Source organism: Microcebus murinus, chromosome 22 (assembly GCF_040939455.1).
Source record: "Microcebus murinus isolate Inina chromosome 22, M.murinus_Inina_mat1.0, whole genome shotgun sequence".
NCBI classification, from domain to species: Eukaryota; Metazoa; Chordata; class Mammalia; order Primates; family Cheirogaleidae; genus Microcebus; species Microcebus murinus.
The window spans coordinates 27,398,055-27,418,020 of NC_134125.1; the positions used below are offsets into that span (position 1 = coordinate 27,398,055).

General features: G+C 63.2%; 5 non-coding genes across 5 annotated transcripts; all 5 read left to right on the top strand.

Moving 5' to 3' along the window:
- The first annotated feature begins 435 nt into the window (after positions 1-435).
- On the top strand, positions 436-554 carry LOC142863567 (5S ribosomal RNA). Its single transcript, XR_012914337.1, has one exon. It is a non-coding gene; the product is annotated as a 5S ribosomal RNA (ribosomal RNA).
- Positions 555-4,346: 3,792 nt separating this feature from the next.
- LOC142863568 (5S ribosomal RNA) lies at positions 4,347-4,465 on the top strand. Its single transcript, XR_012914338.1, has one exon. It is a non-coding gene; the product is annotated as a 5S ribosomal RNA (ribosomal RNA).
- Positions 4,466-8,248: 3,783 nt separating this feature from the next.
- LOC142863569 (5S ribosomal RNA) lies at positions 8,249-8,367 on the top strand. The gene has a single exon (XR_012914339.1). It is a non-coding gene; the product is annotated as a 5S ribosomal RNA (ribosomal RNA).
- Positions 8,368-12,154: 3,787 nt separating this feature from the next.
- LOC142863570 (5S ribosomal RNA) lies at positions 12,155-12,273 on the top strand. The gene has a single exon (XR_012914340.1). It is a non-coding gene; the product is annotated as a 5S ribosomal RNA (ribosomal RNA).
- A 3,787-nt stretch (positions 12,274-16,060) lies between these two features.
- LOC142863571 (5S ribosomal RNA) lies at positions 16,061-16,179 on the top strand. Its single transcript, XR_012914341.1, has one exon. It is a non-coding gene; the product is annotated as a 5S ribosomal RNA (ribosomal RNA).
- Positions 16,180-19,966: the final 3,787 nt, after the last annotated feature.

Consider the following 19,966-nt stretch of genomic DNA (forward strand, 5'->3'; position numbering starts at 1 on the left):
GGGGGGGCGCAGCTGAAAGGGGTTGTGGGGGAGGGCGGCCCCTGGCTGGGGTCAAAGGGCGAGCGTCCCGCGCGTGCGCAGTCAGCGGCAGGCAGCGACGCGCTGGGGGTGGGCAGCGGGTAGGTGAAGGAGGCCGGGCGAGGAGACGAGGGGGGCTGGGAGGGCTCCACCTTGGCGAGTCCAGCCGTGGAGGCGCATCTTGTGTGAGTGTGAGTGAGTGTGAGTGTGTGTGTGTGTGTATAGAGAGACAGCCGCCCCGCCCCGCCCCGCCCCGCCCCGCCCCGCCCATCACCCCCGTCCCTGGGAGCCCGCGGGACCCGGCCGGCGAACTCAACCGGCCCGGCCCGGCGCGGGGCCTGGGGCGGGAGGCGGCGGCGGGGAAGCCCAGAGAGGCTCGGCTTCTTGAGCGGGGCAGGGGCGCCCTCCGCCGCCGCCGTCTAGGGCCACACCACCCTGAACGCCCCCGATCTCGTCTGGTCTCGGAAGCTAAGCGGGGTCGGGCCTGGTTAGTACTTGGATGGGAGACCGCCTGGGAATACCGGGTGCCACAGGCTGCTGCTTTTTTTTTTTTTTTTGCCTCTTGTTCTGTCCCCTTTCTGGGAGCGCGGCGGCGGCCCGGGGTGGGGGTCACCCCCACCCTCAGCGCCCGCCCGCGGTGCCTGGCGCCCCAGCCCGCACCGTGGGGCCTCCTCTTGTCCCAAGCCGCGACACCGCCGCCACGCGGCAGCATGCGTGGCATCTGGACTGTCAGGTCTCAGACCAAAGGTCTGCTCTGTGGGAACCGACACGCTGGAGGAAACCTTGAGAGTCTGAGAGGGGAGGGAGTTCCAGAAGAAGGCCAGGATGTCATTTTGAGGGAGTATGTGACCAGAACTCGTCCCGTTGCTTTTGGGGTTCTATGGGCTACACGCAGGAATCTTTGGTGGTGGCACCTGATGTTGGGGGATCCGGAGTCACACCCAGACCTGCTCCACAGGCCTCCTTTTACTTTTCTCTTCGGATTCATGATTTTTAAAAAGTGTCTCTTACCTCTATGATTGCATTTTCTTTTCTCTCTCTTTTCAAGCAGATGATGGGAGTACAAGTATTCAGGTGACATGTGTTGCCCGTGCCCCCCTCCCCCCTGTGTTCTTTTTTTTTTTTTTTTTTTTTTTTTTTGAGACAGAGTCTCGTTTTGCTGCCCAGGCTAGAGTGAGTGCCATGGCGTCAGCCTAGCTCACGGCAACCTCAATCTCCGGGCTCAAGCAATCCTGCTGCCTCAGCCTCCCGAGTAGTTGGGACTACAGGCATGCACCACCACGCCCGGCTGTGTTTTTCTATATATATTAGTTGGCCAATTAATTTCTTTCTATTTTTAGTAGAGACGGGGGTCTCGCTCTTGCTCAGGCTGGTTTCGAGCTCCTGACCTGGAGCAATCCGCCCGCCTCGGCCTCCCAGAGAGCTAGGATTACAGGCGTGAGCCACCGCGCCCGGCCCCCCCTGTGTTCTTATTCATATACCTCTCATGTTGTTGCAGCGTATTGTGGGGGTACCAATGTTAAGGTCGGGTGCCTTGCCCTCTCCAAGCCTCCCCCCTCGGGTCAGAGCTTCAAGTGCGCCCATCCCCCAGTCGGTGCGCACCCACCCCATGCCTAATGGATGTGTATGCCCCTCCCCTCCCCCCACCCGCCCGACACCCACCCGATGAAGGTGATTCCTCTCTGTCCACTTAGGCGTCCATCCGTTCGTACCAATTTGCTGGTGAGCGCGCTCACGTGGTGCTCGTGTGTCCATTCTTGGGATACCTGGCTTACTGGAACGGGTTCCAGCTCTGGCCAGGAGAACACGAGAGGCGCCCTCTCACCGCTGCTCCTCACAGCCGAATGGCACTCCGTGGTGTCCACGCGCCACATTTTATTAATGCACTCCTGGATGGATGGGCACTCGGGTCGCTTCCACGTCTTTGCGATTGTGAATTGTGCCCTAACTGTCACCCTAACCCTTACCCAGCCCGTCTCCTCTGCCCCTGCCTGACGCGCTCCTCCCCGGCCAGGCCCGTCACTGTCCTGGGCCCCCGCCTGACCGGCTCCTCCCCGCCCGGCCTGTCACCGTCCTCTGCCCCTGCCTGACATGCTCCTTCCCGCCCGGCCTCTCACCGTCCTCGGCCCCTGCCTGACCGGCTCCTCCGTCGCCTGGGCCTTCCAAGGGCTTGGTGTGGACGCTGCTTCCAGGAAGCCCTCCAGAAACCCGGCAGCAGGGTGGCCGCAGCAGTCTCCAGCAGCCGTCCCTAAGTCGCGTGAGTGCGGGGGACGTGCCCCCGCTGTGCCGCGGGGGCCCAGCCTGGTGTCTTCCCTGAGGCCCTGCGGCTGCCGGCTGGGCTGCCGCTCCCCGCAAGGGGAGAGCCGCGGAGGTGGGGACCGCCTCCTGATGGGGACGTACACGCAGCTCTCCAAGTCGGATTCCGGGGCTCTCTGTCCTGCCCGAAGGCCCAGCCGGCCTGCGGGTCCTTAGAGTGGCAAAAACCTCCGAAAACTGAGACTGAGGGTCCGGTGGGTGTCTGCACTTTTGTGCTGGGCACCCCAGGGAGGCCCGGGGGCTGGCTGGACAACGTGGTCTGCTGGGCGGGGGGGTTGGAGGAGCAACTGATGCCCTTTGCACTTTGGGTAGCAAGAGTCTGAGGTGTCTCTGAGCCCTGTGCCCTGTGGGGGGGGGCGGGGGGGAGGAGGAGGAGGAGGAGGAGGAGGTGGGAAGGGCCGGGGCCTGCAGTCCTGTTCCCGGGGTGGCACGGCAAGTGGCTTCTTCCACAGGCTGCTTGGCCTGGGCTCCCTGCACCTGGGCCTTTGGAGGACCGGCCCTGTGCTTGCCAACACTTCCTGCAGGGACCCAGAGCTGGGAGGTGGCATCTCTCAGCCCTGGGTCGGGCAGAGCCCCAGCGGGCCATGCCCACAACCTCTCTCAGCACCGGTCCCCCAGAAGGCTCCTTTGGGACCAGGATTCTCTTGCGGTGACTCTTTAAGGTCTGGCCCCTGGATGGAGGGGCACCAGGAGTAGAGGAGCAGGAAGGGGAAGGGGGTGGCCATGCGAGGGGACACTTTGAGGCCAAGTCCCAGCTTCAGCCTGATCCTCCTGGGAACCCCGCTCTGAGACAAGGAGCCGGGCTTCCCATTCCCACAGCAGCCAGTCGTGGGCTGAGGACACCTGGGGCGTTGGGAACTCCCTGGCTTCTCCTTGGTTTAACATCTGGAGCTGCTTGTGAATCGCGCCGCCACACACACCCGAGCGCAGGTGTCTTCCGCACAGACTGCGGGCCTCGCTCTTCTGAATGCCGCTAGCTCGCCACCCACCCACGGGTGAACCCGGTCAGGGTGCTTTCTCTAAGGGGCAGACTCTTTTCCGGGCGGGCTACCGGTGTCTCTGTTTGCTCGTTTCTTTCTTCCATTTCGGGAAAGTCTTCCTTGCTGGGTGTGGAAATCTCCTATGCCTTCCCTCGCCTATTCTGTCAGCTTTAAAATTCTCTTTCAGTTGCCACCCTCACAGATGGATTAGGAAACTCTTTCCGGTGCACTCATTAGTGAAATGACCTCCAGGAAGCTGGAATCCAATATCTAATGGCCGATTTTTAGCGAGTCCACACGCCAGGGTGGTCGGGGTCCAATGCAGCCCCGGCCAGGCCCAGGCCCCTTGGACTGGGCCACAGGAGGACACGGAGGAGGGTCCCGGCCCCCACGAAGCGGTGCCGGCAGTTCTCCACGGGCTTGGGCGTTTTCCAGAGGTAGGAGATGGAGGGGACTGATTTCTTCAGCGCCCCCCAAACCAGGCCACCCCACCCCACCCATGGGACACATCCCCAGAGAGAGACGCCCCATACACTGGCTGTGCCCCAGCCCTGGCCCGGGGGAATAGGCGGCAGCCCACCCACAGGGCGAGGGGGGGGGCGCAGCTGAAAGGGGTTGTGGGGGAGGGCGGCCCCTGGCTGGGGTCAAAGGGCGAGCGTCCCGCGCGTGCGCAGTCAGCGGCAGGCAGCGACGCGCTGGGGGTGGGCAGCGGGTAGGTGAAGGAGGCCGGGCGAGGAGACGAGGGGGGCTGGGAGGGCTCCACCTTGGCGAGTCCAGCCGTGGAGGCGCATCTTGTGTGAGTGTGAGTGAGTGTGAGTGTGTGTGTGTGTGTATAGAGAGACAGCCCCCCGCCCCGCCCCGCCCCGCCCCGCCCCGCCCCGCCCATCACCCCCGTCCCTGGGAGCCCGCGGGACCCGGCCGGCGAACTCAACCGGCCCGGCCCGGCGCGGGGCCTGGGGCGGGAGGCGGCGGCGGGGAAGCCCAGAGAGGCTCGGCTTCTTGAGCGGGGCAGGGGCGCCCTCCGCCGCCGCCGTCTAGGGCCACACCACCCTGAACGCCCCCGATCTCGTCTGGTCTCGGAAGCTAAGCGGGGTCGGGCCTGGTTAGTACTTGGATGGGAGACCGCCTGGGAATACCGGGTGCCACAGGCTGCTGCTTTTTTTTTTTTTTTTGCCTCTTGTTCTGTCCCCTTTCTGGGAGCGCGGCGGCGGCCCGGGGTGGGGGTCACCCCCACCCTCAGCGCCCGCCCGCGGTGCCTGGCGCCCCAGCCCGCACCGTGGGGCCTCCTCTTGTCCCAAGCCGCGACACCGCCGCCACGCGGCAGCATGCGTGGCATCTGGACTGTCAGGTCTCAGACCAAAGGTCTGCTCTGTGGGAACCGACACGCTGGAGGAAACCTTGAGAGTCTGAGAGGGGAGGGAGTTCCAGAAGAAGGCCAGGATGTCATTTTGAGGGAGTATGTGACCAGAACTCGTCCCGTTGCTTTTGGGGTTCTATGGGCTACACGCAGGAATCTTTGGTGGTGGCACCTGATGTTGGGGGATCCGGAGTCACACCCAGACCTGCTCCACAGGCCTCCTTTTACTTTTCTCTTCGGATTCATGATTTTTAAAAAGTGTCTCTTACCTCTATGATTGCATTTTCTTTTCTCTCTCTTTTCAAGCAGATGATGGGAGTACAAGTATTCAGGTGACATGTGTTGCCCGTGCCCCCCTCCCCCCTGTGTTCTTTTTTTTTTTTTTTTTTTTTTTTTTTGAGACAGAGTCTCGTTTTGCTGCCCAGGCTAGAGTGAGTGCCATGGCGTCAGCCTAGCTCACGGCAACCTCAATCTCCGGGCTCAAGCAATCCTGCTGCCTCAGCCTCCCGAGTAGTTGGGACTACAGGCATGCACCACCACGCCCGGCTGTGTTTTTCTATATATATTAGTTGGCCAATTAATTTCTTTCTATTTTTAGTAGAGACGGGGGTCTCGCTCTTGCTCAGGCTGGTTTCGAGCTCCTGACCTGGAGCAATCCGCCCGCCTCGGCCTCCCAGAGAGCTAGGATTACAGGCGTGAGCCACCGCGCCCGGCCCCCCCTGTGTTCTTATTCATATACCTCTCATGTTGTTGCAGCGTATTGTGGGGGTACCAATGTTAAGGTCGGGTGCCTTGCCCTCTCCAAGCCTCCCCCCTCGGGTCAGAGCTTCAAGTGCGCCCATCCCCCAGTCGGTGCGCACCCACCCCATGCCTAATGGATGTGTATGCCCCTCCCCTCCCCCCACCCGCCCGACACCCACCCGATGAAGGTGATTCCTCTCTGTCCACTTAGGCGTCCATCCGTTCGTACCAATTTGCTGGTGAGCGCGCTCACGTGGTGCTCGTGTGTCCATTCTTGGGATACCTGGCTTACTGGAACGGGTTCCAGCTCTGGCCAGGAGAACACGAGAGGCGCCCTCTCACCGCTGCTCCTCACAGCCGAATGGCACTCCGTGGTGTCCACGCGCCACATTTTATTAATGCACTCCTGGATGGATGGGCACTCGGGTCGCTTCCACGTCTTTGCGATTGTGAATTGTGCCCTAACTGTCACCCTAACCCTTACCCAGCCCGTCTCCTCTGCCCCTGCCTGACGCGCTCCTCCCCGGCCAGGCCCGTCACTGTCCTGGGCCCCCGCCTGACCGGCTCCTCCCCGCCCGGCCTGTCACCGTCCTCTGCCCCTGCCTGACATGCTCCTTCCCGCCCGGCCTCTCACCGTCCTCGGCCCCTGCCTGACCGGCTCCTCCGTCGCCTGGGCCTTCCAAGGGCTTGGTGTGGACGCTGCTTCCAGGAAGCCCTCCAGAAACCCGGCAGCAGGGTGGCCGCAGCAGTCTCCAGCAGCCGTCCCTAAGTCGCGTGAGTGCGGGGGACGTGCCCCCGCTGTGCCGCGGGGGCCCAGCCTGGTGTCTTCCCTGAGGCCCTGCGGCTGCCGGCTGGGCTGCCGCTCCCCGCAAGGGGAGAGCCGCGGAGGTGGGGACCGCCTCCTGATGGGGACGTACACGCAGCTCTCCAAGTCGGATTCCGGGGCTCTCTGTCCTGCCCGAAGGCCCAGCCGGCCTGCGGGTCCTTAGAGTGGCAAAAACCTCCGAAAACTGAGACTGAGGGTCCGGTGGGTGTCTGCACTTTTGTGCTGGGCACCCCAGGGAGGCCCGGGGGCTGGCTGGACAACGTGGTCTGCTGGGCTGGGGGGTTGGAGGAGCAACTGATGCCCTTTGCACTTTGGGTAGCAAGAGTCTGAGGTGTCTCTGAGCCCTGTGCCCTGTGGGGGGGGGCGGGGGGGAGGAGGAGGAGGAGGAGGAGGAGGAGGAGGTGGGAAGGGCCGGGGCCTGCAGTCCTGTTCCCGGGGTGGCACGGCAAGTGGCTTCTTCCACAGGCTGCTTGGCCTGGGCTCCCTGCACCTGGGCCTTTGGAGGACCGGCCCTGTGCTTGCCAACACTTCCTGCAGGGACCCAGAGCTGGGAGGTGGCATCTCTCAGCCCTGGGTCGGGCAGAGCCCCAGCGGGCCATGCCCACAACCTCTCTCAGCACCGGTCCCCCAGAAGGCTCCTTTGGGACCAGGATTCTCTTGCGGTGACTCTTTAAGGTCTGGCCCCTGGATGGAGGGGCACCAGGAGTAGAGGAGCAGGAAGGGGAAGGGGGTGGCCATGCGAGGGGACACTTTGAGGCCAAGTCCCAGCTTCAGCCTGATCCTCCTGGGAACCCCGCTCTGAGACAAGGAGCCGGGCTTCCCATTCCCACAGCAGCCAGTCGTGGGCTGAGGACACCTGGGGCGTTGGGAACTCCCTGGCTTCTCCTTGGTTTAACATCTGGAGCTGCTTGTGAATCGCGCCGCCACACACACCCGAGCGCAGGTGTCTTCCGCACAGACTGCGGGCCTCGCTCTTCTGAATGCCGCTAGCTCGCCACCCACCCACGGGTGAACCCGGTCAGGGTGCTTTCTCTAAGGGGCAGACTCTTTTCCGGGCGGGCTACCGGTGTCTCTGTTTGCTCGTTTCTTTCTTCCATTTCGGGAAAGTCTTCCTTGCTGGGTGTGGAAATCTCCTATGCCTTCCCTCGCCTATTCTGTCAGCTTTAAAATTCTCTTTCAGTTGCCACCCTCACAGATGGATTAGGAAACTCTTTCCGGTGCACTCATTAGTGAAATGACCTCCAGGAAGCTGGAATCCAATATCTAATGGCCGATTTTTAGCGAGTCCACACGCCAGGGTGGTCGGGGTCCAATGCAGCCCCGGCCAGGCCCAGGCCCCTTGGACTGGGCCACAGGAGGACACGGAGGAGGGTCCCGGCCCCCACGAAGCGGTGCCGGCAGTTCTCCACGGGCTTGGGCGTTTTCCAGAGGTAGGAGATGGAGGGGACTGATTTCTTCAGCGCCCCCCAAACCAGGCCACCCCACCCCACCCATGGGACACATCCCCAGAGAGAGACGCCCCATACACTGGCTGTGCCCCAGCCCTGGCCCGGGGGAATAGGCGGCAGCCCACCCACAGGGCGAGGGGGGGGGCGCAGCTGAAAGGGGTTGTGGGGGAGGGCGGCCCCTGGCTGGGGTCAAAGGGCGAGCGTCCCGCGCGTGCGCAGTCAGCGGCAGGCAGCGACGCGCTGGGGGTGGGCAGCGGGTAGGTGAAGGAGGCCGGGCGAGGAGACGAGGGGGGCTGGGAGGGCTCCACCTTGGCGAGTCCAGCCGTGGAGGCGCATCTTGTGTGAGTGTGAGTGAGTGTGAGTGTGTGTGTGTGTGTATAGAGAGACAGCCCCCCGCCCCGCCCCGCCCCGCCCATCACCCCCGTCCCTGGGAGCCCGCGGGACCCGGCCAGCGAACTCAACCGGCCCGGCCCGGCGCGGGGCCTGGGGCGGGAGGCGGCGGCGGGGAAGCCCAGAGAGGCTCGGCTTCTTGAGCGGGGCAGGGGCGCCCTCCGCCGCCGCCGTCTAGGGCCACACCACCCTGAACGCCCCCGATCTCGTCTGGTCTCGGAAGCTAAGCGGGGTCGGGCCTGGTTAGTACTTGGATGGGAGACCGCCTGGGAATACCGGGTGCCACAGGCTGCTGCTTTTTTTTTTTTTTTTTTTTTTTTTGCCTCTTGTTCTGTCCCCTTTCTGGGAGCGCGGCGGCGGCCCGGGGTGGGGGTCACCCCCACCCTCAGCGCCCGCCCGCGGTGCCTGGCGCCCCAGCCCGCACCGTGGGGCCTCCTCTTGTCCCAAGCCGCGACACCGCCGCCACGCGGCAGCATGCGTGGCATCTGGACTGTCAGGTCTCAGACCAAAGGTCTGCTCTGTGGGAACCGACACGCTGGAGGAAACCTTGAGAGTCTGAGAGGGGAGGGAGTTCCAGAAGAAGGCCAGGATGTCATTTTGAGGGAGTATGTGACCAGAACTCGTCCCGTTGCTTTTGGGGTTCTATGGGCTACACGCAGGAATCTTTGGTGGTGGCACCTGATGTTGGGGGATCCGGAGTCACACCCAGACCTGCTCCACAGGCCTCCTTTTACTTTTCTCTTCGGATTCATGATTTTTAAAAAGTGTCTCTTACCTCTATGATTGCATTTTCTTTTCTCTCTCTTTTCAAGCAGATGATGGGAGTACAAGTATTCAGGTGACATGTGTTGCCCGTGCCCCCCTCCCCCCTGTGTTCTTTTTTTTTTTTTTTTTTTTTTTTTTTTGAGACAGAGTCTCGTTTTGCTGCCCAGGCTAGAGTGAGTGCCATGGCGTCAGCCTAGCTCACGGCAACCTCAATCTCCGGGCTCAAGCAATCCTGCTGCCTCAGCCTCCCGAGTAGTTGGGACTACAGGCATGCACCACCACGCCCGGCTGTGTTTTTCTATATATATTAGTTGGCCAATTAATTTCTTTCTATTTTTAGTAGAGACGGGGGTCTCGCTCTTGCTCAGGCTGGTTTCGAACTCCTGACCTGGAGCAATCCGCCCGCCTCGGCCTCCCAGAGAGCTAGGATTACAGGCGTGAGCCACCGCGCCCGGCCCCCCCTGTGTTCTTATTCATATACCTCTCATGTTGTTGCAGCGTATTGTGGGGGTACCAATGTTAAGGTCGGGTGCCTTGCCCTCTCCAAGCCTCCCCCCTCGGGTCAGAGCTTCAAGTGCGCCCATCCCCCAGTCGGTGCGCACCCACCCCATGCCTAATGGATGTGTATGCCCCTCCCCTCCCCCCACCCGCCCGACACCCACCCGATGAAGGTGATTCCTCTCTGTCCACTTAGGCGTCCATCCGTTCGTACCAATTTGCTGGTGAGCGCGCTCACGTGGTGCTCGTGTGTCCATTCTTGGGATACCTGGCTTACTGGAACGGGTTCCAGCTCTGGCCAGGAGAACACGAGAGGCGCCCTCTCACCGCTGCTCCTCACAGCCGAATGGCACTCCGTGGTGTCCACGCGCCACATTTTATTAATGCACTCCTGGATGGATGGGCACTCGGGTCGCTTCCACGTCTTTGCGATTGTGAATTGTGCCCTAACTGTCACCCTAACCCTTACCCAGCCCGTCTCCTCTGCCCCTGCCTGACGCGCTCCTCCCCGGCCAGGCCCGTCACTGTCCTGGGCCCCCGCCTGACCGGCTCCTCCCCGCCCGGCCTGTCACCGTCCTCTGCCCCTGCCTGACATGCTCCTTCCCGCCCGGCCTCTCACCGTCCTCGGCCCCTGCCTGACCGGCTCCTCCGTCGCCTGGGCCTTCCAAGGGCTTGGTGTGGACGCTGCTTCCAGGAAGCCCTCCAGAAACCCGGCAGCAGGGTGGCCGCAGCAGTCTCCAGCAGCCGTCCCTAAGTCGCGTGAGTGCGGGGGACGTGCCCCCGCTGTGCCGCGGGGGCCCAGCCTGGTGTCTTCCCTGAGGCCCTGCGGCTGCCGGCTGGGCTGCCGCTCCCCGCAAGGGGAGAGCCGCGGAGGTGGGGACCGCCTCCTGATGGGGACGTACACGCAGCTCTCCAAGTCGGATTCCGGGGCTCTCTGTCCTGCCCGAAGGCCCAGCCGGCCTGCGGGTCCTTAGAGTGGCAAAAACCTCCGAAAACTGAGACTGAGGGTCCGGTGGGTGTCTGCACTTTTGTGCTGGGCACCCCAGGGAGGCCCGGGGGCTGGCTGGACAACGTGGTCTGCTGGGCGGGGGGGTTGGAGGAGCAACTGATGCCCTTTGCACTTTGGGTAGCAAGAGTCTGAGGTGTCTCTGAGCCCTGTGCCCTGTGGGGGGGGGCGGGGGGGAGGAGGAGGAGGAGGAGGAGGAGGTGGGAAGGGCCGGGGCCTGCAGTCCTGTTCCCGGGGTGGCACGGCAAGTGGCTTCTTCCACAGGCTGCTTGGCCTGGGCTCCCTGCACCTGGGCCTTTGGAGGACCGGCCCTGTGCTTGCCAACACTTCCTGCAGGGACCCAGAGCTGGGAGGTGGCATCTCTCAGCCCTGGGTCGGGCAGAGCCCCAGCGGGCCATGCCCACAACCTCTCTCAGCACCGGTCCCCCAGAAGGCTCCTTTGGGACCAGGATTCTCTTGCGGTGACTCTTTAAGGTCTGGCCCCTGGATGGAGGGGCACCAGGAGTAGAGGAGCAGGAAGGGGAAGGGGGTGGCCATGCGAGGGGACACTTTGAGGCCAAGTCCCAGCTTCAGCCTGATCCTCCTGGGAACCCCGCTCTGAGACAAGGAGCCGGGCTTCCCATTCCCACAGCAGCCAGTCGTGGGCTGAGGACACCTGGGGCGTTGGGAACTCCCTGGCTTCTCCTTGGTTTAACATCTGGAGCTGCTTGTGAATCGCGCCGCCACACACACCCGAGCGCAGGTGTCTTCCGCACAGACTGCGGGCCTCGCTCTTCTGAATGCCGCTAGCTCGCCACCCACCCACGGGTGAACCCGGTCAGGGTGCTTTCTCTAAGGGGCAGACTCTTTTCCGGGCGGGCTACCGGTGTCTCTGTTTGCTCGTTTCTTTCTTCCATTTCGGGAAAGTCTTCCTTGCTGGGTGTGGAAATCTCCTATGCCTTCCCTCGCCTATTCTGTCAGCTTTAAAATTCTCTTTCAGTTGCCACCCTCACAGATGGATTAGGAAACTCTTTCCGGTGCACTCATTAGTGAAATGACCTCCAGGAAGCTGGAATCCAATATCTAATGGCCGATTTTTAGCGAGTCCACACGCCAGGGTGGTCGGGGTCCAATGCAGCCCCGGCCAGGCCCAGGCCCCTTGGACTGGGCCACAGGAGGACACGGAGGAGGGTCCCGGCCCCCACGAAGCGGTGCCGGCAGTTCTCCACGGGCTTGGGCGTTTTCCAGAGGTAGGAGATGGAGGGGACTGATTTCTTCAGCGCCCCCCAAACCAGGCCACCCCACCCCACCCATGGGACACATCCCCAGAGAGAGACGCCCCATACACTGGCTGTGCCCCAGCCCTGGCCCGGGGGAATAGGCGGCAGCCCACCCACAGGGCGAGGGGGGGGGCGCAGCTGAAAGGGGTTGTGGGGGAGGGCGGCCCCTGGCTGGGGTCAAAGGGCGAGCGTCCCGCGCGTGCGCAGTCAGCGGCAGGCAGCGACGCGCTGGGGGTGGGCAGCGGGTAGGTGAAGGAGGCCGGGCGAGGAGACGAGGGGGGCTGGGAGGGCTCCACCTTGGCGAGTCCAGCCGTGGAGGCGCATCTTGTGTGAGTGTGAGTGAGTGTGAGTGTGTGTGTGTGTGTATAGAGAGACAGCCCCCCGCCCCGCCCCGCCCCGCCCATCACCCCCGTCCCTGGGAGCCCGCGGGACCCGGCCAGCGAACTCAACCGGCCCGGCCCGGCGCGGGGCCTGGGGCGGGAGGCGGCGGCGGGGAAGCCCAGAGAGGCTCGGCTTCTTGAGCGGGGCAGGGGCGCCCTCCGCCGCCGCCGTCTAGGGCCACACCACCCTGAACGCCCCCGATCTCGTCTGGTCTCGGAAGCTAAGCGGGGTCGGGCCTGGTTAGTACTTGGATGGGAGACCGCCTGGGAATACCGGGTGCCACAGGCTGCTGCTTTTTTTTTTTTTTTTTTTTTTTTTGCCTCTTGTTCTGTCCCCTTTCTGGGAGCGCGGCGGCGGCCCGGGGTGGGGGTCACCCCCACCCTCAGCGCCCGCCCGCGGTGCCTGGCGCCCCAGCCCGCACCGTGGGGCCTCCTCTTGTCCCAAGCCGCGACACCGCCGCCACGCGGCAGCATGCGTGGCATCTGGACTGTCAGGTCTCAGACCAAAGGTCTGCTCTGTGGGAACCGACACGCTGGAGGAAACCTTGAGAGTCTGAGAGGGGAGGGAGTTCCAGAAGAAGGCCAGGATGTCATTTTGAGGGAGTATGTGACCAGAACTCGTCCCGTTGCTTTTGGGGTTCTATGGGCTACACGCAGGAATCTTTGGTGGTGGCACCTGATGTTGGGGGATCCGGAGTCACACCCAGACCTGCTCCACAGGCCTCCTTTTACTTTTCTCTTCGGATTCATGATTTTTAAAAAGTGTCTCTTACCTCTATGATTGCATTTTCTTTTCTCTCTCTTTTCAAGCAGATGATGGGAGTACAAGTATTCAGGTGACATGTGTTGCCCGTGCCCCCCTCCCCCCTGTGTTCTTTTTTTTTTTTTTTTTTTTTTTTTTTTGAGACAGAGTCTCGTTTTGCTGCCCAGGCTAGAGTGAGTGCCATGGCGTCAGCCTAGCTCACGGCAACCTCAATCTCCGGGCTCAAGCAATCCTGCTGCCTCAGCCTCCCGAGTAGTTGGGACTACAGGCATGCACCACCACGCCCGGCTGTGTTTTTCTATATATATTAGTTGGCCAATTAATTTCTTTCTATTTTTAGTAGAGACGGGGGTCTCGCTCTTGCTCAGGCTGGTTTCGAACTCCTGACCTGGAGCAATCCGCCCGCCTCGGCCTCCCAGAGAGCTAGGATTACAGGCGTGAGCCACCGCGCCCGGCCCCCCCTGTGTTCTTATTCATATACCTCTCATGTTGTTGCAGCGTATTGTGGGGGTACCAATGTTAAGGTCGGGTGCCTTGCCCTCTCCAAGCCTCCCCCCTCGGGTCAGAGCTTCAAGTGCGCCCATCCCCCAGTCGGTGCGCACCCACCCCATGCCTAATGGATGTGTATGCCCCTCCCCTCCCCCCACCCGCCCGACACCCACCCGATGAAGGTGATTCCTCTCTGTCCACTTAGGCGTCCATCCGTTCGTACCAATTTGCTGGTGAGCGCGCTCACGTGGTGCTCGTGTGTCCATTCTTGGGATACCTGGCTTACTGGAACGGGTTCCAGCTCTGGCCAGGAGAACACGAGAGGCGCCCTCTCACCGCTGCTCCTCACAGCCGAATGGCACTCCGTGGTGTCCACGCGCCACATTTTATTAATGCACTCCTGGATGGATGGGCACTCGGGTCGCTTCCACGTCTTTGCGATTGTGAATTGTGCCCTAACTGTCACCCTAACCCTTACCCAGCCCGTCTCCTCTGCCCCTGCCTGACGCGCTCCTCCCCGGCCAGGCCCGTCACTGTCCTGGGCCCCCGCCTGACCGGCTCCTCCCCGCCCGGCCTGTCACCGTCCTCTGCCCCTGCCTGACATGCTCCTTCCCGCCCGGCCTCTCACCGTCCTCGGCCCCTGCCTGACCGGCTCCTCCGTCGCCTGGGCCTTCCAAGGGCTTGGTGTGGACGCTGCTTCCAGGAAGCCCTCCAGAAACCCGGCAGCAGGGTGGCCGCAGCAGTCTCCAGCAGCCGTCCCTAAGTCGCGTGAGTGCGGGGGACGTGCCCCCGCTGTGCCGCGGGGGCCCAGCCTGGTGTCTTCCCTGAGGCCCTGCGGCTGCCGGCTGGGCTGCCGCTCCCCGCAAGGGGAGAGCCGCGGAGGTGGGGACCGCCTCCTGATGGGGACGTACACGCAGCTCTCCAAGTCGGATTCCGGGGCTCTCTGTCCTGCCCGAAGGCCCAGCCGGCCTGCGGGTCCTTAGAGTGGCAAAAACCTCCGAAAACTGAGACTGAGGGTCCGGTGGGTGTCTGCACTTTTGTGCTGGGCACCCCAGGGAGGCCCGGGGGCTGGCTGGACAACGTGGTCTGCTGGGCGGGGGGGTTGGAGGAGCAACTGATGCCCTTTGCACTTTGGGTAGCAAGAGTCTGAGGTGTCTCTGAGCCCTGTGCCCTGTGGGGGGGGGCGGGGGGGAGGAGGAGGAGGAGGAGGAGGAGGTGGGAAGGGCCGGGGCCTGCAGTCCTGTTCCCGGGGTGGCACGGCAAGTGGCTTCTTCCACAGGCTGCTTGGCCTGGGCTCCCTGCACCTGGGCCTTTGGAGGACCGGCCCTGTGCTTGCCAACACTTCCTGCAGGGACCCAGAGCTGGGAGGTGGCATCTCTCAGCCCTGGGTCGGGCAGAGCCCCAGCGGGCCATGCCCACAACCTCTCTCAGCACCGGTCCCCCAGAAGGCTCCTTTGGGACCAGGATTCTCTTGCGGTGACTCTTTAAGGTCTGGCCCCTGGATGGAGGGGCACCAGGAGTAGAGGAGCAGGAAGGGGAAGGGGGTGGCCATGCGAGGGGACACTTTGAGGCCAAGTCCCAGCTTCAGCCTGATCCTCCTGGGAACCCCGCTCTGAGACAAGGAGCCGGGCTTCCCATTCCCACAGCAGCCAGTCGTGGGCTGAGGACACCTGGGGCGTTGGGAACTCCCTGGCTTCTCCTTGGTTTAACATCTGGAGCTGCTTGTGAATCGCGCCGCCACACACACCCGAGCGCAGGTGTCTTCCGCACAGACTGCGGGCCTCGCTCTTCTGAATGCCGCTAGCTCGCCACCCACCCACGGGTGAACCCGGTCAGGGTGCTTTCTCTAAGGGGCAGACTCTTTTCCGGGCGGGCTACCGGTGTCTCTGTTTGCTCGTTTCTTTCTTCCATTTCGGGAAAGTCTTCCTTGCTGGGTGTGGAAATCTCCTATGCCTTCCCTCGCCTATTCTGTCAGCTTTAAAATTCTCTTTCAGTTGCCACCCTCACAGATGGATTAGGAAACTCTTTCCGGTGCACTCATTAGTGAAATGACCTCCAGGAAGCTGGAATCCAATATCTAATGGCCGATTTTTAGCGAGTCCACACGCCAGGGTGGTCGGGGTCCAATGCAGCCCCGGCCAGGCCCAGGCCCCTTGGACTGGGCCACAGGAGGACACGGAGGAGGGTCCCGGCCCCCACGAAGCGGTGCCGGCAGTTCTCCACGGGCTTGGGCGTTTTCCAGAGGTAGGAGATGGAGGGGACTGATTTCTTCAGCGCCCCCCAAACCAGGCCACCCCACCCCACCCATGGGACACATCCCCAGAGAGAGACGCCCCATACACTGGCTGTGCCCCAGCCCTGGCCCGGGGGAATAGGCGGCAGCCCACCCACAGGGCGAGGGGGGGGGCGCAGCTGAAAGGGGTTGTGGGGGAGGGCGGCCCCTGGCTGGGGTCAAAGGGCGAGCGTCCCGCGCGTGCGCAGTCAGCGGCAGGCAGCGACGCGCTGGGGGTGGGCAGCGGGTAGGTGAAGGAGGCCGGGCGAGGAGACGAGGGGGGCTGGGAGGGCTCCACCTTGGCGAGTCCAGCCGTGGAGGCGCATCTTGTGTGAGTGTGAGTGAGTGTGAGTGTGTGTGTGTGTGTATAGAGAGACAGCCCCCCGCCCCGCCCCGCCCCGCCCATCACCCCCGTCCCTGGGAGCCCGCGGGACCCGGCCAGCGAACTCAACCGGCCCGGCCCGGCGCGGGGCCTGGGGCGGGAGGCGGCGGCGGGGAAGCCCAGAGAGGCTCGGCTTCTTGAGCGGGGCAGGGGCGCCCTCCGCCGCCGCCGTCTAGGGCCACACCACCCTGAACGCCCCCGATCTCGTCTGGTCTCGGAAGCTAAGCGGGGTCGGGCCTGGTTAGTACTTGGATGGGAGACCGCCTGGGAATACCGGGTGCCACAGGCTGCTGCTTTTTTTTTTTTTTTTTTTTTTTTTGCCTCTTGTTCTGTCCCCTTTCTGGGAGCGCGGCGGCGGCCCGGGGTGGGGGTCACCCCCACCCTCAGCGCCCGCCCGCGGTGCCTGGCGCCCCAGCCCGCACCGTGGGGCCTCCTCTTGTCCCAAGCCGCGACACCGCCGCCACGCGGCAGCATGCGTGGCATCTGGACTGTCAGGTCTCAGACCAAAGGTCTGCTCTGTGGGAACCGACACGCTGGAGGAAACCTTGAGAGTCTGAGAGGGGAGGGAGTTCCAGAAGAAGGCCAGGATGTCATTTTGAGGGAGTATGTGACCAGAACTCGTCCCGTTGCTTTTGGGGTTCTATGGGCTACACGCAGGAATCTTTGGTGGTGGCACCTGATGTTGGGGGATCCGGAGTCACACCCAGACCTGCTCCACAGGCCTCCTTTTACTTTTCTCTTCGGATTCATGATTTTTAAAAAGTGTCTCTTACCTCTATGATTGCATTTTCTTTTCTCTCTCTTTTCAAGCAGATGATGGGAGTACAAGTATTCAGGTGACATGTGTTGCCCGTGCCCCCCTCCCCCCTGTGTTCTTTTTTTTTTTTTTTTTTTTTTTTTTTTGAGACAGAGTCTCGTTTTGCTGCCCAGGCTAGAGTGAGTGCCATGGCGTCAGCCTAGCTCACGGCAACCTCAATCTCCGGGCTCAAGCAATCCTGCTGCCTCAGCCTCCCGAGTAGTTGGGACTACAGGCATGCACCACCACGCCCGGCTGTGTTTTTCTATATATATTAGTTGGCCAATTAATTTCTTTCTATTTTTAGTAGAGACGGGGGTCTCGCTCTTGCTCAGGCTGGTTTCGAACTCCTGACCTGGAGCAATCCGCCCGCCTCGGCCTCCCAGAGAGCTAGGATTACAGGCGTGAGCCACCGCGCCCGGCCCCCCCTGTGTTCTTATTCATATACCTCTCATGTTGTTGCAGCGTATTGTGGGGGTACCAATGTTAAGGTCGGGTGCCTTGCCCTCTCCAAGCCTCCCCCCTCGGGTCAGAGCTTCAAGTGCGCCCATCCCCCAGTCGGTGCGCACCCACCCCATGCCTAATGGATGTGTATGCCCCTCCCCTCCCCCCACCCGCCCGACACCCACCCGATGAAGGTGATTCCTCTCTGTCCACTTAGGCGTCCATCCGTTCGTACCAATTTGCTGGTGAGCGCGCTCACGTGGTGCTCGTGTGTCCATTCTTGGGATACCTGGCTTACTGGAACGGGTTCCAGCTCTGGCCAGGAGAACACGAGAGGCGCCCTCTCACCGCTGCTCCTCACAGCCGAATGGCACTCCGTGGTGTCCACGCGCCACATTTTATTAATGCACTCCTGGATGGATGGGCACTCGGGTCGCTTCCACGTCTTTGCGATTGTGAATTGTGCCCTAACTGTCACCCTAACCCTTACCCAGCCCGTCTCCTCTGCCCCTGCCTGACGCGCTCCTCCCCGGCCAGGCCCGTCACTGTCCTGGGCCCCCGCCTGACCGGCTCCTCCCCGCCCGGCCTGTCACCGTCCTCTGCCCCTGCCTGACATGCTCCTTCCCGCCCGGCCTCTCACCGTCCTCGGCCCCTGCCTGACCGGCTCCTCCGTCGCCTGGGCCTTCCAAGGGCTTGGTGTGGACGCTGCTTCCAGGAAGCCCTCCAGAAACCCGGCAGCAGGGTGGCCGCAGCAGTCTCCAGCAGCCGTCCCTAAGTCGCGTGAGTGCGGGGGACGTGCCCCCGCTGTGCCGCGGGGGCCCAGCCTGGTGTCTTCCCTGAGGCCCTGCGGCTGCCGGCTGGGCTGCCGCTCCCCGCAAGGGGAGAGCCGCGGAGGTGGGGACCGCCTCCTGATGGGGACGTACACGCAGCTCTCCAAGTCGGATTCCGGGGCTCTCTGTCCTGCCCGAAGGCCCAGCCGGCCTGCGGGTCCTTAGAGTGGCAAAAACCTCCGAAAACTGAGACTGAGGGTCCGGTGGGTGTCTGCACTTTTGTGCTGGGCACCCCAGGGAGGCCCGGGGGCTGGCTGGACAACGTGGTCTGCTGGGCGGGGGGGTTGGAGGAGCAACTGATGCCCTTTGCACTTTGGGTAGCAAGAGTCTGAGGTGTCTCTGAGCCCTGTGCCCTGTGGGGGGGGGCGGGGGGGAGGAGGAGGAGGAGGAGGAGGAGGTGGGAAGGGCCGGGGCCTGCAGTCCTGTTCCCGGGGTGGCACGGCAAGTGGCTTCTTCCACAGGCTGCTTGGCCTGGGCTCCCTGCACCTGGGCCTTTGGAGGACCGGCCCTGTGCTTGCCAACACTTCCTGCAGGGACCCAGAGCTGGGAGGTGGCATCTCTCAGCCCTGGGTCGGGCAGAGCCCCAGCGGGCCATGCCCACAACCTCTCTCAGCACCGGTCCCCCAGAAGGCTCCTTTGGGACCAGGATTCTCTTGCGGTGACTCTTTAAGGTCTGGCCCCTGGATGGAGGGGCACCAGGAGTAGAGGAGCAGGAAGGGGAAGGGGGTGGCCATGCGAGGGGACACTTTGAGGCCAAGTCCCAGCTTCAGCCTGATCCTCCTGGGAACCCCGCTCTGAGACAAGGAGCCGGGCTTCCCATTCCCACAGCAGCCAGTCGTGGGCTGAGGACACCTGGGGCGTTGGGAACTCCCTGGCTTCTCCTTGGTTTAACATCTGGAGCTGCTTGTGAATCGCGCCGCCACACACACCCGAGCGCAGGTGTCTTCCGCACAGACTGCGGGCCTCGCTCTTCTGAATGCCGCTAGCTCGCCACCCACCCACGGGTGAACCCGGTCAGGGTGCTTTCTCTAAGGGGCAGACTCTTTTCCGGGCGGGCTACCGGTGTCTCTGTTTGCTCGTTTCTTTCTTCCATTTCGGGAAAGTCTTCCTTGCTGGGTGTGGAAATCTCCTATGCCTTCCCTCGCCTATTCTGTCAGCTTTAAAATTCTCTTTCAGTTGCCACCCTCACAGATGGATTAGGAAACTCTTTCCGGTGCACTCATTAGTGAAATGACCTCCAGGAAGCTGGAATCCAATATCTAATGGCCGATTTTTAGCGAGTCCACACGCCAGGGTGGTCGGGGTCCAATGCAGCCCCGGCCAGGCCCAGGCCCCTTGGACTGGGCCACAGGAGGACACGGAGGAGGGTCCCGGCCCCCACGAAGCGGTGCCGGCAGTTCTCCACGGGCTTGGGCGTTTTCCAGAGGTAGGAGATGGAGGGGACTGATTTCTTCAGCGCCCCCCAAACCAGGCCACCCCACCCCACCCATGGGACACATCCCCAGAGAGAGACGCCCCATACACTGGCTGTGCCCCAGCCCTGGCCCGGGGGAATAGGCGGCAGCCCACCCACAGGGCGAGGGGGGGGGCGCAGCTGAAAGGGGTTGTGGGGGAGGGCGGCCCCTGGCTGGGGTCAAAGGGCGAGCGTCCCGCGCGTGCGCAGTCAGCGGCAGGCAGCGACGCGCTGGGGGTGGGCAGCGGGTAGGTGAAGGAGGCCGGGCGAGGAGACGAGGGGGGCTGGGAGGGCTCCACCTTGGCGAGTCCAGCCGTGGAGGCGCATCTTGTGTGAGTGTGAGTGAGTGTGAGTGTGTGTGTGTGTGTATAGAGAGACAGCCCCCCGCCCCGCCCTGCCCCGCCCATCACCCCCGTCCCTGGGAGCCCGCGGGACCCGGCCGGCGAACTCAACCGGCCCGGCCCGGCGCGGGGCCTGGGGCGGGAGGCGGCGGCGGGGAAGCCCAGAGAGGCTCGGCTTCTTGAGCGGGGCAGGGGCGCCCTCCGCCGCCGCC